Consider the following 16,326-nt stretch of genomic DNA (forward strand, 5'->3'; position numbering starts at 1 on the left):
AATTCTATAGGTTAATTATCTGTTATGTGAAAAAATACTTCTTTTTTCAGTCCTAAATTTCCTGCCAATCTGTTTCTGGGATAACCCCTGGTTCTAGTGTTGTGTGTGTGAGAGAGAAATGTGTCTCTCCCCACTCTCTACACACCATGCACAATTCTGTAGACCTCTATCATGTCTCCCCTTAGTTTCTTCTTGGAGGCATCTGGTTGTCCACTGAGGGGAAAGAAGATTAAGGGTTAGCTCCAGTAAGGCTTTTCTTAAAGATACTTAACAAGTGTGTTTAAAATGTTATGTGATTGAGAGCAGCCTCACTGAAGTCAATAACGACTGTTTCTCAAGGTTCCCACAGGTAAGGCTACAGTGCCTATTCTTTAACTTGTTTATTTATCTTCAGAAAATCCATGTCAGAATTAATTTTTGTAACTGGTTCATTGTTGACAAGTTCTGAGACAGTAAGCTAGGGTTCTGAGGTTATTTACCATGAGAATGGAGGTGAGCCCAGGTGAAAGTAATGAGAAATATAAACTTGGGAGGAGTTCTGAAGTTTCTGAGTGCTAATTTCAATGCTACCCAAGTTAGTCACTGAGGAGTGGCCTAAGAAGCAAGTTACATCACTTCCTTGTCTTTTGGCATCTCTTAGGTGAGTCTATAATCTTACTTGTAGCAACTGAAGTGTTGCAATGGTTAATTATTGTTTTTACACAATATCGCAAGAGATGGCTGCTCATAAACCCGCTCCAGCAGTTGCAACTGCAATGCCAGAGTCATGGGTAGTGTTTGGCCTCATGGCAAGGGGAACATCTCTCTGTGACAATGACGAGACATTCAGCCATGGTCACCTTGCCATGTGGCCAGAAGCTTACAAGTGAACTGCATCACTTTAATGGAACATAGTGCCCTTGAGCACCAAGAAGCTTAGTTTAGGAACAAACTAACTATATGTGACATGAAATGAACCTTCATGGACTAATCTGAGACTTAATTTCACTTTCAAATAGCAGTCACAGCTAGGGATGTGTACAAAACCAGTTTGCTCAGTTCGAATACAAACCAGATTCAAACTGGACCAGGCATATTTGGTTTTGGCAACCCTGAATGGGGGGCACGGTTTGGTTTGATATCAAACTGTTTGGGCCCAGTTCGGGGGTGCTGGGTGCCAATAAATTTGTTTTTTAAGGTTGACTTACCACTGCTGAGGGCTTCTGTGACCTTGGGGGTGCTGCTGAGGCCATGGGGGGCCATTTCAGGGGGACACTTGTGTAGAGCAGAGGGCTTCTCCTTCTACCTTATTCAGCAGCAGAGTACAGCTACTGGGCGGAATGAAATCCTCCTACCCAGCTGTCACTTAGCAGACAATCTTTGCCGGTGTCTCCGACTTCATTTTTTACTTGCACACAATCAGAAAATGGGAGCATGCATAGCTCCCAAACCTGGAAATTGGACCCGTGTCCTAGCCTGTTTCTGATCATGTGGGCTGCCTTCATGTCCAGTGTTTGACCCCAGATGACACTGACTTTCTTTTGCGGGGGGGGGGGGGGTCATTCTTTTTTGAATCAATTCCTTTTGGCTTGTCAAGAAAACATACCAAACATACTGAATCTGCCTTTTAAAGTACAACATCAGGGCTTTGGAAAATAGCTAGATAGATTTGGTTTGAATCCAGAGAGAGATGCTTATGTTCGGAAACTCCAGCTCCTTGTACCATTATTTGTCCTCTCTGAAGGTCCATTATCATTTATAAGTAAGAGCAGGACAGGCTATTGGGATTCAAGATTCAGTCTTCTCCCAAAGTTATCTGTGTATTCCAAAACACATATTTAATTTTCTCTTCTCTCTAAGAAACATAAAAGGCCTTACATTTCCCAGCAGAAATAAGGCTGATGACTTATGGAAAGCAGGAACATGGAACAGTCTATGAAGAACTATTAACTATACTCTTTGAATGAGTTATTTGTTCTGGAGAAAAGCTTTTAAGATTGATGACATTGAGATTTGAACCTGAAACAAATGTTTCCCCTGAGTCCTAGTAGAAGCTCTGTGGAGGAATTGCTGATATTCATTACATTAGGCAAAACATCATGAAGAAATGGAAGATCCTGCTGGCTTTTTCAATTTGTTTTGCATGTGAGAGCTCTATATGTTGCCAAACTGACTCATTTGGAAAAGCTGTAGATACATCAGACTGATCGTCCTCATTCAATTTTTCTTACACAGGTTGCTCTGAAGTCGTGTACATTCAGATACACAATTCCATTTTGCATTTCCATCTCCCAGTGGAAGAGTTCTCAGCTGTGATCGTGTTAGGCCCATGTCTTTCAAACTTTATAGCTTTAAAAACTCCTTTCCTCATAAACTACTTCTGCATGTCTCGTTTCCCATGGACCTCCAGAACACTGCTGAGGATTCTGGGGTATATTGCCGAGGATTCCGGGGCATATTCATATTCAAGTACACAATCACCATTGCTTCATGTGTATTGAATATGACCTAGAACAGAGGTAGCTGAGGAGCCACTGGTAGTTCCCAAGCTTATCTTATGTGGTTCTCCAGGTGTTTGGGCTACCTTCTCCCTCTCTCCCTCCCATCCAATACTACAAATCTGATTGGCTGGCTTAGTGGGAGTATGGCCACACCATTTAAAATCTCTGACCATCTTCACACATAACAGGAAGCTGCTGGTCCGACACACGGTTTGCCCCTATTTTCCCCGCCATGCTCCCAGATGATCTGATCTGGTGTTTGGGAGACTGGGGGTGGGACTGGCTGTGCAGGCTTCCTGCTTCTCATGCAATCAGGGAAGGAGAGAGGGAGGAGCTTCCTACCCTCAGCTCCATTTCCAAGCTGTCATTTTGCCACTGGCCTTGCCTCCCCAGATGGCATTTAGTGTCGGACTTCACCTCCTCAAGCTGCTGTTTTGGTTTGGTAGCTCTCAAGGTTCTAGCAAAAAAAAAAAAAAAAAAAAAAAAAAGGGGGGGGGGGGAGGGCAAGAAAGAAAACAAGAAAACTCCCCAAAGCTCCAGTCTAACTACTTCTAACATAGAATTCACCCATTACTTACCTATGGCTGTACACTAAGTGGGCAGATATCAATTAGAGATCTCACACTACTGGTGGGGAAAGCTATGTTTCAGAAAAGCTTGTTTCTATTAGGGGTGTGCAATTCGGATTTTCGGGTGATTCGGCTCGAACCCGAGCCGAATCACCCCCGTTCTGTTTTGTGCCCGAATCTGGGTCACCCGAATCACCCTTGATTCGGTTCGGATTCAGATTTAATCCGAATCCGAATCCGAATCGATTCGGGGGGGTAAAAAGGGGCCCAGGGGCAAAATTTTGGGGTGGGGTGGTAGTGCCCAATGGGTAGAGTCTACCACCCCAATTTCGGGGGGATTGGGCAAAGTCCTGATTTTTTGTGAATTTTTAAAGTTTTAGTGACTTTGGGGCAGTTCGGGGGCATAGCATGGGATTTGGGCAAAAGGAGTGGGGTGGGGTGGTAGTGCCTAATGGGTGCAGGCTACCACCCCAATTTCAGGGGGATTGGGCAAAGGGCTGATTTTTGGTAAATTTCTGAAAATTTCATGTCTTTGGGGCAGATTGGGGCATATTGGGGCAGAACGTGGGGGCTGGGGCAGAATAGTGGGGTGGGGTGGTAGTGCCTAATGGGTGCAGGCTACCACCCCAATTTCAGGGGGTTTGGACAAAGGGGTGATTTTTTGAGAATTTTTGAAGTTTTCGTGACTTTGGGGCAGTTTGGGGGCAGAAAGTGGATCTGCCCCAAAATAGTGGGGTGGGGTGGTAGTGCCTCATGGGTGGAGGCTACCACACCAATTTCAGGGGGATTGGGCAGAGGGCTGATTTTTTGAGAATTTTTGAAGTTTGGGTGTCTTTGGGGCAGATTGGGGGCAGAAAGTGGATCTGCCCCAAAGGAGTGGGGTGGGCTGGTAGATAGTGCCTGATGGCTGGAGGCTACCACCCATCCCCAATTTAAGAGTGATTGGGCAGAGGGGTGAATTATGGTGATATTATTTGTATGAGGTTTGTCTTCATAAGGTGAAGTGTGCTAAATTGATACTTCCTCATATTATTCATAGTAAAGGAAAGTGTGAAAAAGTGAAAGTGGGGTCATGAGAGTTGTTTAATTGAAAAAAATCTCATTTGCTATGATAGAATGAGAATTCACACCTCAGAAGTTTTTTCTGAGGTGTGAATTCTCATTCTATCATAGCAAATGAGATTTTTTTCAGTTAAACAACTCTCATGACCCCACTTTCACTTTTTCACACTTTCCTTTACTATGAATAATATGAGGAAGTAATCAATTTAGCACACTTCACCTTATGAAGACAAACCTCATACAAATAAATTCACCATAATTCACCCCTCTGCCCAATCACTCTTAAATTGGGGATGGGTGGTAGCCTCCAGCCATCAGGCACTATCTACCAGCCCACCCCACTCCTTTGGGGCAGATCCACTTTCTGCCCCCAATCTGCCCCAAAGACACCCAAACTTCAAAAATTCTCAAAAAATCAGCCCTCTGCCCAATCCCCCTGAAATTGGTGTGGTAGCCTCCACCCATGAGGCACTACCACCCCACCCCACTATTTTGGGGCAGATCCACTTTCTGCCCCCAAACTGCCCCAAAGTCACGAAAACTTCAAAAATTCTCAAAAAATCACCCCTTTGTCCAAACCCCCTGAAATTGGGGTGGTAGCCTGCACCCATTAGGCACTACCACCCCACCCCACTATTCTGCCCCAGCCCCCACGTTCTGCCCCAATATGCCCCAATCTGCCCCAAAGACATGAAATTTTCAGAAATTTACCAAAAATCAGCCCTTTGCCCAATCCCCCTGAAATTGGGGTGGTAGCCTGCACCCATTAGGCACTACCAACCCACCCCACTCCTTTTGCCCAAATCCCATGCTATGCCCCCGAACTGCCCCAAAGTCACTAAAACTTTAAAAAATCACCAAAAATCAACCATGAACCGAATCACCCGAATTTTTTGTGCCCGAAATTCGGGTGATTCGGCTCGTGCCCGAAAAAATTCGGGGGGCATCGGGGGTGATTCGGTTCGGCCCCGAATCACCCGAAATTGTTCGTTTCGGGCACAGATCGTTCTGTGCCCGAAATTTTTTGCACATCCCTAGTTTCTATCACTGTACTTCTCTTAAGGGCCGGTTTTCAAGATCTGACAATGAGAGTTTTTGCTGTCAAAAGTTAGGGCCTGGAGGTGTGTGTCCCATGAAAGTCAGTAGAAGTATCATGTGCTGGCTTCAGTGCCAGCTGGGCACTGTGCCCCACCTGAAATTTAACCAAGATTGGCACCATAGATTGGATCTTAGATTATTGATCATAATTGAGTGTCCAGCAGGGTGTGCAGCTCAGCTGACATTTGAGCTGGCATATAATCACTTCACTGGCTTCTATGACAGCATGAGTGCCTCTGCTCCCCAACGTTCAGCAGCATAACTAATTTCAGCAGATCACGAAAACTGGTTCAGTGCTTCTGAAGAACTCCAGGTTCCCTGGAAACTTTTGCGAAAAGTGACTCCATTCTAGGCATTGACAGCAGTGTTTGGATGGGACCATAGCATAGCGGATGTGCAAATGATTTTTCTCCTTGAGGGGGTATATATGATCCCTGACAAGTGCAATTAAAGGACTTTAGATAGCAGGATAGGAAGGAACCATCCCTAAGACCCTGGAGAGAGGTTGCCCCTCAGAGAAGACAGTACTGGGTAAGAAGTCATTGGTCTAAGGTAGGAACATAAGAGCTGCCATATACCAAGTTCAGACCATTGGTCCAGCTAGCTCAGTATTGTCTACACAGACTGGCAGTGGCTTCTCCAAGGTTGAGGCAAGATTCTCTCTCAGCCCGATCTTGGAGATGCCAGGGAGGGAACTTGGAACCTTCTGCATGCAAGCAGGCTGGTACTCTTCCCAGAGTGGCCCCATACCCTAAAGGGAATATCTTCCCCTTAGTGGCTTCCAGAGGCATCTGGTGGGCCACTGTGCGAAACAGGATGCTGGACTAGATGGGCCTTGGGCCTGATCCAACAGGGCTGTTCCTATGTTCTTATGTTATGTTCTTATCTTACTGTGCTCACACATGTAGTCTCCCATTCAAATGCAACCAGGGTAGACCCTGCTTAGCAAAGGGGACAATTTGTGCTTGCCACCACAAGTCCAGATCTCCTCCTCTGCCTCCTCTTCAAAGTAACTCCTTAAATCCACTTTTCATTTACAATTTTACCCTTCACTCATCAGAAGAGCTATTTTAGGATCACAAACTTCAATCTTGGAAAACACTTCCATGTAGAAAAGAGCTTCATGCTTGCCTGTAGCCCACTGGGTGTGTTCACATGTTGTTGACCTTATACTTTTTTCCACAAGGTAAATGGTGAAGTAGTCTTAGAAGCAGTTTTGCCAGTGATTCAAATTTTTACAAGTAGCTAACCAGCTTCAAGTGACTGATGGATTATCTAGACCTGTTTCAAACTGGCTTTAGAGAAGGCTATACAATTGAGACAGCCTTGGTCAGCCTTCACCACGGAATTGAGAGAGGGAGTGTGATTCTGTTCAGGGGCGTAACTACTATTAGGCAAGGGGAGGTGGCTGCCTGGGGGCCCCCATGCCTCTAGGCCCCCCCCCGAGGCAAGTCACATGACTTCCCAACATCCTCAGAGCTTCGGTGCCATGGAAAAGCCAACCCCAAGTTCAGAGCAAAGGCTTTATGCATGCAGCAAAGTCCTTGTCTGCAGAAGCAACTCTGAGCCGGGAGTGTTCTTCCCCATGGGAGGGTGGAGGGATGGGGTTAAAGCGAGGGAGTGGAGTTTTCTAGAGAAGCTGGCATAATGGGGATGTGAGTGTGAGTGCACTATATATTGTGAAGTGTGTGTGTATTAGCGAGGGGCCCATTTTAAAATTTTGTGTCTGGGCCCACTCCAGCCTTGTTATGCCCCTGATTCTGGTGGTTCTTTTAGATCTCAGTAGCTTTCAATACCATTATCATAGCATCCTTCTGGATCACCTGATGGATTTGGGGTTCCTCTCCTATCTTTCAGGCATATTTCAGATGGTGGCACATGCTGATATTTGCTCTTTGAAATGGGAGCTATTACATGGAGTCCCTCAGGGCTCCATTCTCTCACCATTCTGCTTTTAAGCATCTACATGAAACTGCTGAGTGAGGTCATTAAGAGATTTGGTGCTGGGTGTTATCAGTATGCTGATGACACCCAAATTCATCTCTCCATGTCATCATTATCAGAAAATGTATTATCTCCCTAAATGCCTGCCTACAGGCAGTAATGGGCTGCATGAGAGATAATAAATTGAAGCTGAATCCAAGCAAGATGGAAGTGCTCATCGTGGGGGGGCCATAATCTAGAGGACCGGATAGAAGTTCCTGTCCTGGATGGGGTTACACTCCCTCAGAAAGAACAGGTACATAGTTTTGGAGTGCTCTTGGATCCTGGTCTCACCCTGGTGTCTCAGGTTGAGGCTATGGCCAGGAGCGCTTTTTATCAGCTCTCACTGATACGTCAGCACCACCCATTCCTTGAAGAGAATGATAAAACACTGGGAACAAGGTAGGAAATTAAGAGATTTGACAGAATTTGAAATTTTAATAACAAAGAACTCAGAACACATGCTAGGTCATATATAAGCTTGTATTGAAGTATGTCTCAGAATCTGAACAAGTGAAAGATTGTATGGTAAAATAGATGCAGAACTTTAACAAAACAATAGAGATGCAACAGTTCGAATTTCAGTGGAAAGTGAATATAAAATTTACAGTCGATAGTACTCTAAGGGAAAATTGGTATAAAATGGATCTGTGTTGGTATATTTCTCCAGCAATGATTTCAACGATGGACAATAACTACCCTGGAGATTGTTGGAAATGTATGGAGCAGACAGGTACCTTCTATCACATGTGGTGGACATGTAAGAAAGCTCTATTTTATGGGGAAAACAATACATTCTAAGATGCAGCAAATTTTGTATATAGACTTTCCTTTCCTCCCCGAAATTTTCATGTTAAATTTTACTAAACCGCATATCCCTGCAAAACACACTGAACTTTCTTTATATATGATAAAAGCAGCAAGAATCATTTATGCTCCCTGTTGGAAAACAAACTCGATTCCGACTTTAGATGATTGTCATCTCACACTTTGGCAGTATGTATCAATGGCTAAAATAACTGCATATATTAAAAATAAATCTGAGGATGTTTTCTTTCAAACATGGGAACCATTTATTCAATATAATATATCACAGGGTTTGATACCTCATCCAAGATTCAGCTTTTCCTTGTAGAGGAAATTAATGCAGATAGTAAGAATATCATTTTTGTTATCTTTCAGTTCTGCAGTCAATAATTTGTAGAGCAGGGAGGAGGAGAGACATGTTGGTTGAAGGAAATCAGGTCGACGTATATAGACTGTATTGAGAATCTTTGTACTTGCTGGGTTTGATTATCTTGTCTCTTTTTTCTCCTCCCTCATCCTATTTCTTATGTTTCTTATGTCCCCCCCCCCCCCTGTTTTTCCTGTTTCTTTGTTTATATCTTTGTTAAAACAATAAATATAATAATAAAAATGAGAATGATAAAACAATGGTGCATCAGCTGGTAACCTTCAGGCTAGACTACTGCAATGTGCTCTGTGTAGGGATGCGTTTGTATATAGTCTGGAAACTTCAGTTAGTCCAAAATGAGGCAGCCAGATTGGTCTCTGGGGCAATTCAGAGAGTCCATATCATGCCTGTTCTTAAACATTTACACTGGCTACCAGCATGTTTCTGGGCAAAATATAAAGAGGCGGGTCTCATGATCCATGAGACCTGCTTTTGTTAAAACTGCGGGGAGAGCAGGCTAAGCCCACTCTCCCCGCAGACGAGCGGGCAGGGAGCCCTGGATGGCCAGATCGGCCACCCACACGATGGCCAGCTCCATGATGGAGCTGGTGGGGGGGGGAGTGGGGGCCACGCGGCCCCCGCAAGCCCCCTGCACGAGCATGCAGGGCATACTGGGGAGACCCCCGAGCCAGGAGGCAGCTTTTCGCCTCCTGGCCGTGGGGTCTACTTGTGAGTAGGCACGGCGCTAAGCTGCGCTGCGGCTACTCACGAGCCTAAAAAGCAGGTTTGCTGGAGCGCTCGCTCCGCAAACCTGCATTTTATCAGGGGTTCTCGAGCGGGTTACCCGCTCAAGAACCACCGGGCTGAGCTGTGAGCCCGGTGGTTCTTACGATCAACAAAAATTGGGCTAGGCTCTCCTAGCCCGATTTTTGTTGGTCGTGAAAATCGCCCCAAAGTGTTGGTTATCACCTTTAAAGCCCTGAATGGCTTCTGTCTTGGTTACCAGAGAGAGCACCTTTCTCTGCAAGATCCCCACCCCTAATTAAGATAATTAGGAGAGGTCCATCTTTGAGTGCCACCAGTTCATCTGGTGGTGACCTGGGATTGGGCTTTCTTGGTAGCTGTCTCTAGGTTATGGAACATGCTCCCCACAGGTATTAGAGGCTTCAATCAATCAATCAGTCAACCAACCAACCAATTTCTTTATTATGGTCACAGAGCAGCATGGGTATTAGAGGCTTATCATCCTTGACAGCCCCCAAGAGAGCCCCAAGGTCCCATCTTTTCAGTCCAGCTTTTAATAATATTGAAATGGTTTTAATGGTCTTTAAATGAGTTTTATGTCAATATTGTAATTAGTTTTATTTTATCTTTTATGTTAACATTTTAAATGCTGGTTTTTTTTAACTGCCCTAAGCCATTTTGGTTGGGTGGTATAGAAATGAAATAAATAAGTAATAATAAATTAAAAATGCAGATTTAAATAAACCACAAGTACAGACTCTCTTTGGAATCAGGGGCGAAGCCACCATTGGGCCAATGGGTCCAAAGAACTCGGGCCACGCCCAATCAGGGGCCATGCTTTGCGGCCTTGACATGCCCCCCATGTCTGACGTCAGACGCGAAGAGCTGGTTTAGCTTCTGAGCGGGGGCCAAGCAGCCCCTGTTTGGAAGTTAAAGGGCCACTGTGTTTGTGGCATGGCCAGGACTGGCTCTTCCCTGCAGGGAAGAGCTGCTCCTGGCTGTGCTGCGAATGCAGCGCCAGCAGAAGTCTAACTCCCGAAGGGGCCGCAGGGCCCCTTCAGAAGTTAAAATGGTCGGCACTGTATTCACGGCATGGCCTGGAGTGGTTCTTCCCTGCTGGGAAGAGCTGCTCCGGGCCATGCCGCGAATGCAGTACCAGCCTGTGTCTAACCCCAAAGGGGCCACACAGCGCTGCGCTGGCCTGACATGCTCCCTCCCAACTCCTGAATGGAGCTGCGGGGCTCCGTTCGGGAGCCAGACCATGCCCCCACATCTGACATCAGACACAGGGGGTGGGGTGAGCGGGGCCGCTGCCGTGGCCACACACAGGCCGCTGGCAGTCAGGCTCCGCCACTGTTTGGAATACATAAACTTTGATCACTGGAAGAATCTGGCCACAAGTCTGAAGACAAACACAATAACCATGGACCGGGACGGGGGCAGGGTTACAGCTTCTGAGTACATCAGATCAAGGGTGGACCTTTAGAATGTGTTCTCAGGAATGTTGTACACAAATGTAGTGTCTCTGCTTTTTACAATGTCTGAACAGGGTTTATGTTTTTTTTAAAAACAGGAGCAGCAAGTCATCTAAAGAAACCTAAAAGACTACAAGAATGCCATCACAAGAATGCCACCTATAAAGCCCTTAACGGCTGAGGTCCAGGGTACTTAAGAGAGCACCTTCTCTGTCATGAACCCTCTTGCCTGTTAAGATCATCTGGAGAGGTCCGGTTATGGTTACCGCCAACTCGTTTTGTGGCGACTTGGGACCAGGACTTCTCTGTGGCTGCCCTAGGGCTTTGGAATGCACTCCCTGCTGAAATAACAGCATCTTCTCCTCTGTTTGTTTTTAGAAGGACTCTGACTCTATTTTCCCAGGCCTTCAACTGAGACCAAAATTTTAAATTGTAATGTGTTTTTATCTATTATGATTAGGGTGGATTAGGATTGCTCCTGTGGGCTAGCATGGAGCTCTCAGAGTACACTCTATGGGACTGGCTGCCCAAGTTGCCTCATGGCACAAGAAGGGATGCAGAGGGGAACATAGTGACTGTGGTTCCAGTCATGCATTGGCATACCAGGTCCCTTATCAGCTTTGACTCAAACATTATGCAGAGGCTGTAGCCAGAGGCTGAGATGATGACTGCCACTTAACACACAAGGGAGCATAAGCATGCTAAAGTTTTGATCTGACTGAGCATTATGTAAATCCACTGGCTCTGCATAAAAGCACTTTTTTCGGGCTAATTAGTAACCTTTTGACAGTGTTTTCCCACCTAATTGCTGCTCTTCACATGTCTGGCTGAAGACCAAGAATGCCTGCCAAGCCAAGTTGTAATAACTAGGTAGGGGCTCAATTATGCACTAGCTTATTTCATGCCTTGGGCCTAATTGAAGTGAGCAGAGCCCTTTGAGTCAGTCAGTATTTGCTAAGTCTGGCCCTTGTAGTGTTCTTGGTTAATCCATTCCTTGATCCAGGCCGGCTTTTGAATGGTGATTTAGTTACTTTTATTATTATTTTGTTTTGAATAAACAAAATAATTTTTTAATTTATATTATTATGCTATTTACACACAGTCTACCAGATGTTATTGGCTGGATTTGGTGCTTTAATTATCGGGCCCTTTCCGAGGGTCTAGGATAACTAAAGAAAAATTAAAGATAGTGTCGTAGTATTCATGCTGTCCTGAGTAGTGTGGCCCTCTGTAGCTGATGTGTTGTATTTTATAATTTATTGATTTTCTGTGACTGTATACTTTCAATGTTGAGTTTGTTCTCCCAGTAGCTCTACGGTCTCCAGCCTTGGTTGCTCAGCTGAAGATCCTGAGTCCTGTAACCCATTTTTCGACAAGTGCCCAGGGGCTCTAGTACTTGACGTAACCCTTGTTGACCCGGGCAAAGACCGATCCGGTATAGAATTCGTTTTTCTTGTTCTCACCATGGTTATGGGACGAGGCACATTTAGTCTGACTTCTCAGCAGAGAGCTATCTTCTTCTTCTTCTTCTTCTTCTTCTTCTTCTTCTTCTTCTTCTTCTTCTTCTTCTTCTTCTTCTTCTTCTTCTTCTTCTTCTTTCTTGTTTACAGTGTCAGACAGGTGTTATTGACTGGTGTGCTTATTATTATTATTATTATTATGAATGGTGCTTTAGTTACTTTTAGTATTTTTTTAAAAAAATTCCAGTCCTGGAGTAGAGGCGGGGCTAACAGCTAGCAGCAAGAACACGGAAAAGTAGTCTGCACTTGCCTCTCTGTAAATAATATATATTTCAATAAACAGTTAATATTCCTGATATTACTCCTTGCATACCACAACTCTTTCCTCTGGATTCTATAGTCTTCACCTTTTAAGAACATGGAGAGTCCTCCTCTGAACTGGGCGGTCAATATTTTTTGTGTGTGCCACGAGTGAATCATTCCTGGACCCTTTTAATGTGAGATAGAAAACGAAAGTAACCCTGTGTTTGAATTGAATGTTAAGCCTTGCTAATATAGATTTTACAATCAAAATTTCAGATGTAGGAAGTACAAAAGAATGATTTAAGCATCATTTGGGAAAACAGCTTTGGGCAGCTTTGGGGCAGATTTAAGCATCACCTGGGAAAACAGAAGAACAGCTTTGCGGCCAAAAGCAGAGGAAAATACTGCTACCAAGCTATGTGGGCTATGCCCCACTTTCCAGTTGTGTCATGCAAATGGGAGGAGAGCTGGTTTTGTGGTAGCAGGCATGGATTTTCCCCTTTGCTAAGCAGGGTCCACCCCGGTTTGCATTTAAATAGGAGACTATATGTGTCAACACTGGAAGATATTCCCCTTGGTGGGGTGGTGCTCGGGGAAGAGCATCTGCATGTAGAAGGTTCCATGTTTCCTCCCTTGCATCTCCAAGACAGGACTGAGAGAGACTCCTGCCTGCAAGCTTGGAATAGGCAACTACCATTCTGTGTAGACCATACTGAGTTAGATGGACCAATGGTCTGACTTGGTATAAGGCAGCTTCCTGTGTTCCTATGTCAGGACTGTTTCAGTTGTTACTTTCCCCCAGTACCAGCTTGTTGTCTTCTCTCCTCCTCCTCTCCCTGTTGTTTCCTTTCCTAGTGTTGTTGTTGCTGCTGCTGTTACTACATTTATTTATATACCACTTTTCAACAAAAAGACAGTTCTCAACATGGTTTACATAGAAATGGAAATACAGTGATCATCTTTAGACTATAAGCTCTTCAGGCCAGGGACCTGTCTTTGCTTATGGTACTCAGTGATGACACTATACTAATCAAAAAACACTGAGGCTATTTCCACGATCCCTGGAAAGCGGGCTAGGGGAGCTTAGCCCACTTTCCAGGGATTGTGGGGACCACCAGGCTTGCAGGTGAGCCTGGTGTTCCCAAGGTGGCTAGCCCACCTAATTCCCCCTTCCCTAAGATGAGGTTAATGGAGCAAGTACCTCCAGGGGCTCAGGGGTCTCTCCTGGATACCCTGTGCACTTGCGTGGGGCATCTTGGAACTTCCGGAGGCCATGTGGCCCCTGATCCCCGCAAACCGCACTGGCTCTGTGACAGAGCCAGCAGTCATGTGGGTGGCTGATCCGGCTGCCTTTTGATCATCTGCGGGGAGAGTGGGCTCTCCCTGCAGACCCGGAAGACGCTCTTCTCACTGATCGTGAGAAGAGCTTCACTGTATGCTTTTAAAGAGGTTGGGTTGATGGGTGTGGCTGAGCCATTCACAACACTGGTTCAAAATACTGCAGTGGCTGGTGAAGCAGTTTGTTAGTAGAAACTACTGGTGACTGCTGCAGAACCATCGGGAAGTGGGGGAGTGGTGGAAGCAGCAGGGCCAGTCAACACTATGGGTGGATCCACACAGAATGCTGGCACCTGAGGTTCTGCCAACCATGGCTTCCCTATGAGCATTTGCACCCAGCACAAGCCAATGATTCTGCACTGGTAGTGTCATCTGAATCCAGATCTATCTATCTATCGATCAGGGTATCTTGCAGCATTTCCCCCCAGCAACCCAAAATCTGTAACTTAGACGATTACGGATGTCAGCTTGCCAAAAGGAAGTGCTGCAGTAGAAGCCAACATTTCTGGGTTTGGATGACATGACTTGCACCCCAGGGTTGCACTCTGCTTATGAAATAGCCCCCTCTGTGAGGTTTGCCTTAGGGATGTGCACGGTCCGGAGCAGTCCGGACCGGCACCGAAGGGGGGGCCTTACTTTTAGGGCGGGGAGGGCTTACTTACCCCTCCCGCCTTTTTGCCCTCTCCAGCACCCGTATTTAATAGACTAACGGGGCGCTGGAAACCAGCCGCCCCCGCCCCCCCCCGCCGCGAGCAGATTTCTCTGAAAACTACCCATACCCCTGCCGCCGCCGTAGCCCGCCAGCCAGCCAGCCCTTCCTCCCTCCCTCCCAGCTGCCCGCCCGCCTGCCCGCCCGCCCGAGTCCTCACCGGAATGCTTTGTTAAAAAACGAGAGGAGCTCCCGGACAGAGCTCCTCTCGTTACGAAGGCCTGCTGCAGAATGAAGGCGCTTTGTGCGTGTGCGCATGCGCGCGCCGCAAAGGATGCCGATCGCCGGAGGCCCGGTCTACCCGGCCCTTTCCCGGCCGGGTAGACCGGGCCTCCGGCGATCGGTGTCCTTTGCGGCGTGCGCATGTGCGCGCGCGCAAAGTGCCTTCATTCTGCAGCAGGCCTTCGTAACGAGGAGCTTTGTCCGGGAGCTCCTCTCGTTTTTTGACAAAGCATTCCGGTGAGGACTCGGGCGGGCGGGCGGGCGGGCAGCTGGGAGGGAGGGAGGAAGGGCTGGCTGGCTGGCGGGCTACGGCGGCGGCAGGGGTATGGGTAGTTTTCAGAGAAATCTGCTCGCGGCGGGGGGGGGCGGCGGCGGGGGCAGCTGGTTTCCAGCGCCCCGTTAGTCTATTAAATACGGGCGCTGGAGGGGGCAAAGAGGCGGGAGGGGTAAGCAAGCCCTCCCGCCCTTAAAGCAATACCCCCCACCCGGACCCGAACCAGCAAGCGCCAAACCGGTCCGGCAGTTCGGCCATTCTTTAGAATGGCCGCCGGACCGGTTCGGACTCACCCCTAGTTTGCCTGACTTCATCACTTTGTTCTTTTAGATGCCAGGTGAAGACCTTTTTCTTCACTCAGGTGTTTTAAATTTTGATGTTTAAATTTGATTTTGAACTGATTTTTTAAAAGTTTTAAAATTGCCTTTTATTGTATTTTGTATTTTCTCCCCCCTGTATTGGTCTGTTATGATTTAATGTGTTGTGTATCTTTTTTGTATGTTTTAATGTTGTGTGGTGAGCTGCCCAGAGAACAATGTGTTATGGGGCAGCTAACAAATAAATTGTGTTGTTATTGGTATTGTTATGACTGGCAGAGAAGTAACAGCTTGTGTTGGGACTCGTAAGGAACCAGTGGTTGGCAGAACCTCAGGTGCCACTGTTATGTGTGAACATAACACACATGTTACACACCTCTGTAAATGTATGATTGCTGACTGGCTGGTTGCCCTCACTAATCAGCTTAATCAGTCAATCAGCAACCAATTGACTAAATGTTCCATGATATTGACTAAAGTGCCCTCTGCCCTTTCTGATGCCTCCTGGAGCTTTTCCAGTGATTTAATGCAGCTTTGCTATACTTAGGCTGGTGGAGTTCATATGAGGGAACAATTTACAGTGACATCAGGACAGTGACAGAAGGTGTCATTCATACCGCCAATGGCATTCTTAAGCTCCCCACCCCCGCCAATGATTCACTATTACTGCACATTATGTGCATCCTAAAAAATAGCACTTTGGTGCAGTGCTTAAAATAACTTAACTTTAGGCACTTCTGTCTGGGAAAGCCCTTGCTGATTTGTAGGAAGGGTGGGAATTCCCACCCCTGGTTTATGATAAGGGTGGCAGTTCCTATGAGCCAAACTGTTTCACTATCCTCCACCGTCAAAATATGCAGAGCTGCTAAAAAAAGTCATCAGCGATAAACACCGCCATTAAAAATTGCTTTAGAGATAAAGCACTAATGTTCTGCAAGTAGCATATGCAAGGCAGAAAGTGGGTTTTGGCCATGAAACAAATAGTAACAGTTTGCTTTGAAAGAAGACTTATTTGGCTACTTCTGTTGCATGGATGTCCTTTGGCAAATGAAACACTCATCTACTGAAATAAAGGTCCTAGTGTTACTGGATTAGTGGTATACACCAAAATCAGAAAA

General features: G+C 46.2%; 1 long non-coding RNA gene across 1 annotated transcript in view; it reads left to right on the forward strand.

Annotated features, from left to right (window-relative positions):
* LOC128341065 (uncharacterized) overlaps nucleotides 1–13,388 on the forward strand; it is a 30,811-nt gene extending 17,423 nt beyond the window's left edge. Inside the window, exons 2-3 of the long non-coding RNA XR_008314183.1 lie at nucleotides 7,863–7,952; nucleotides 10,684–13,388. This is a non-coding gene — a long non-coding RNA (uncharacterized LOC128341065). The remainder of the gene's footprint in view (nucleotides 1–7,862; nucleotides 7,953–10,683) is intronic.
* The last annotated feature ends 2,938 nt before the right edge of the window (nucleotides 13,389–16,326 follow it).

This window comes from Hemicordylus capensis, chromosome 1, assembly GCF_027244095.1.
Source record: "Hemicordylus capensis ecotype Gifberg chromosome 1, rHemCap1.1.pri, whole genome shotgun sequence".
NCBI classification, from domain to species: Eukaryota; Metazoa; Chordata; class Lepidosauria; order Squamata; family Cordylidae; genus Hemicordylus; species Hemicordylus capensis.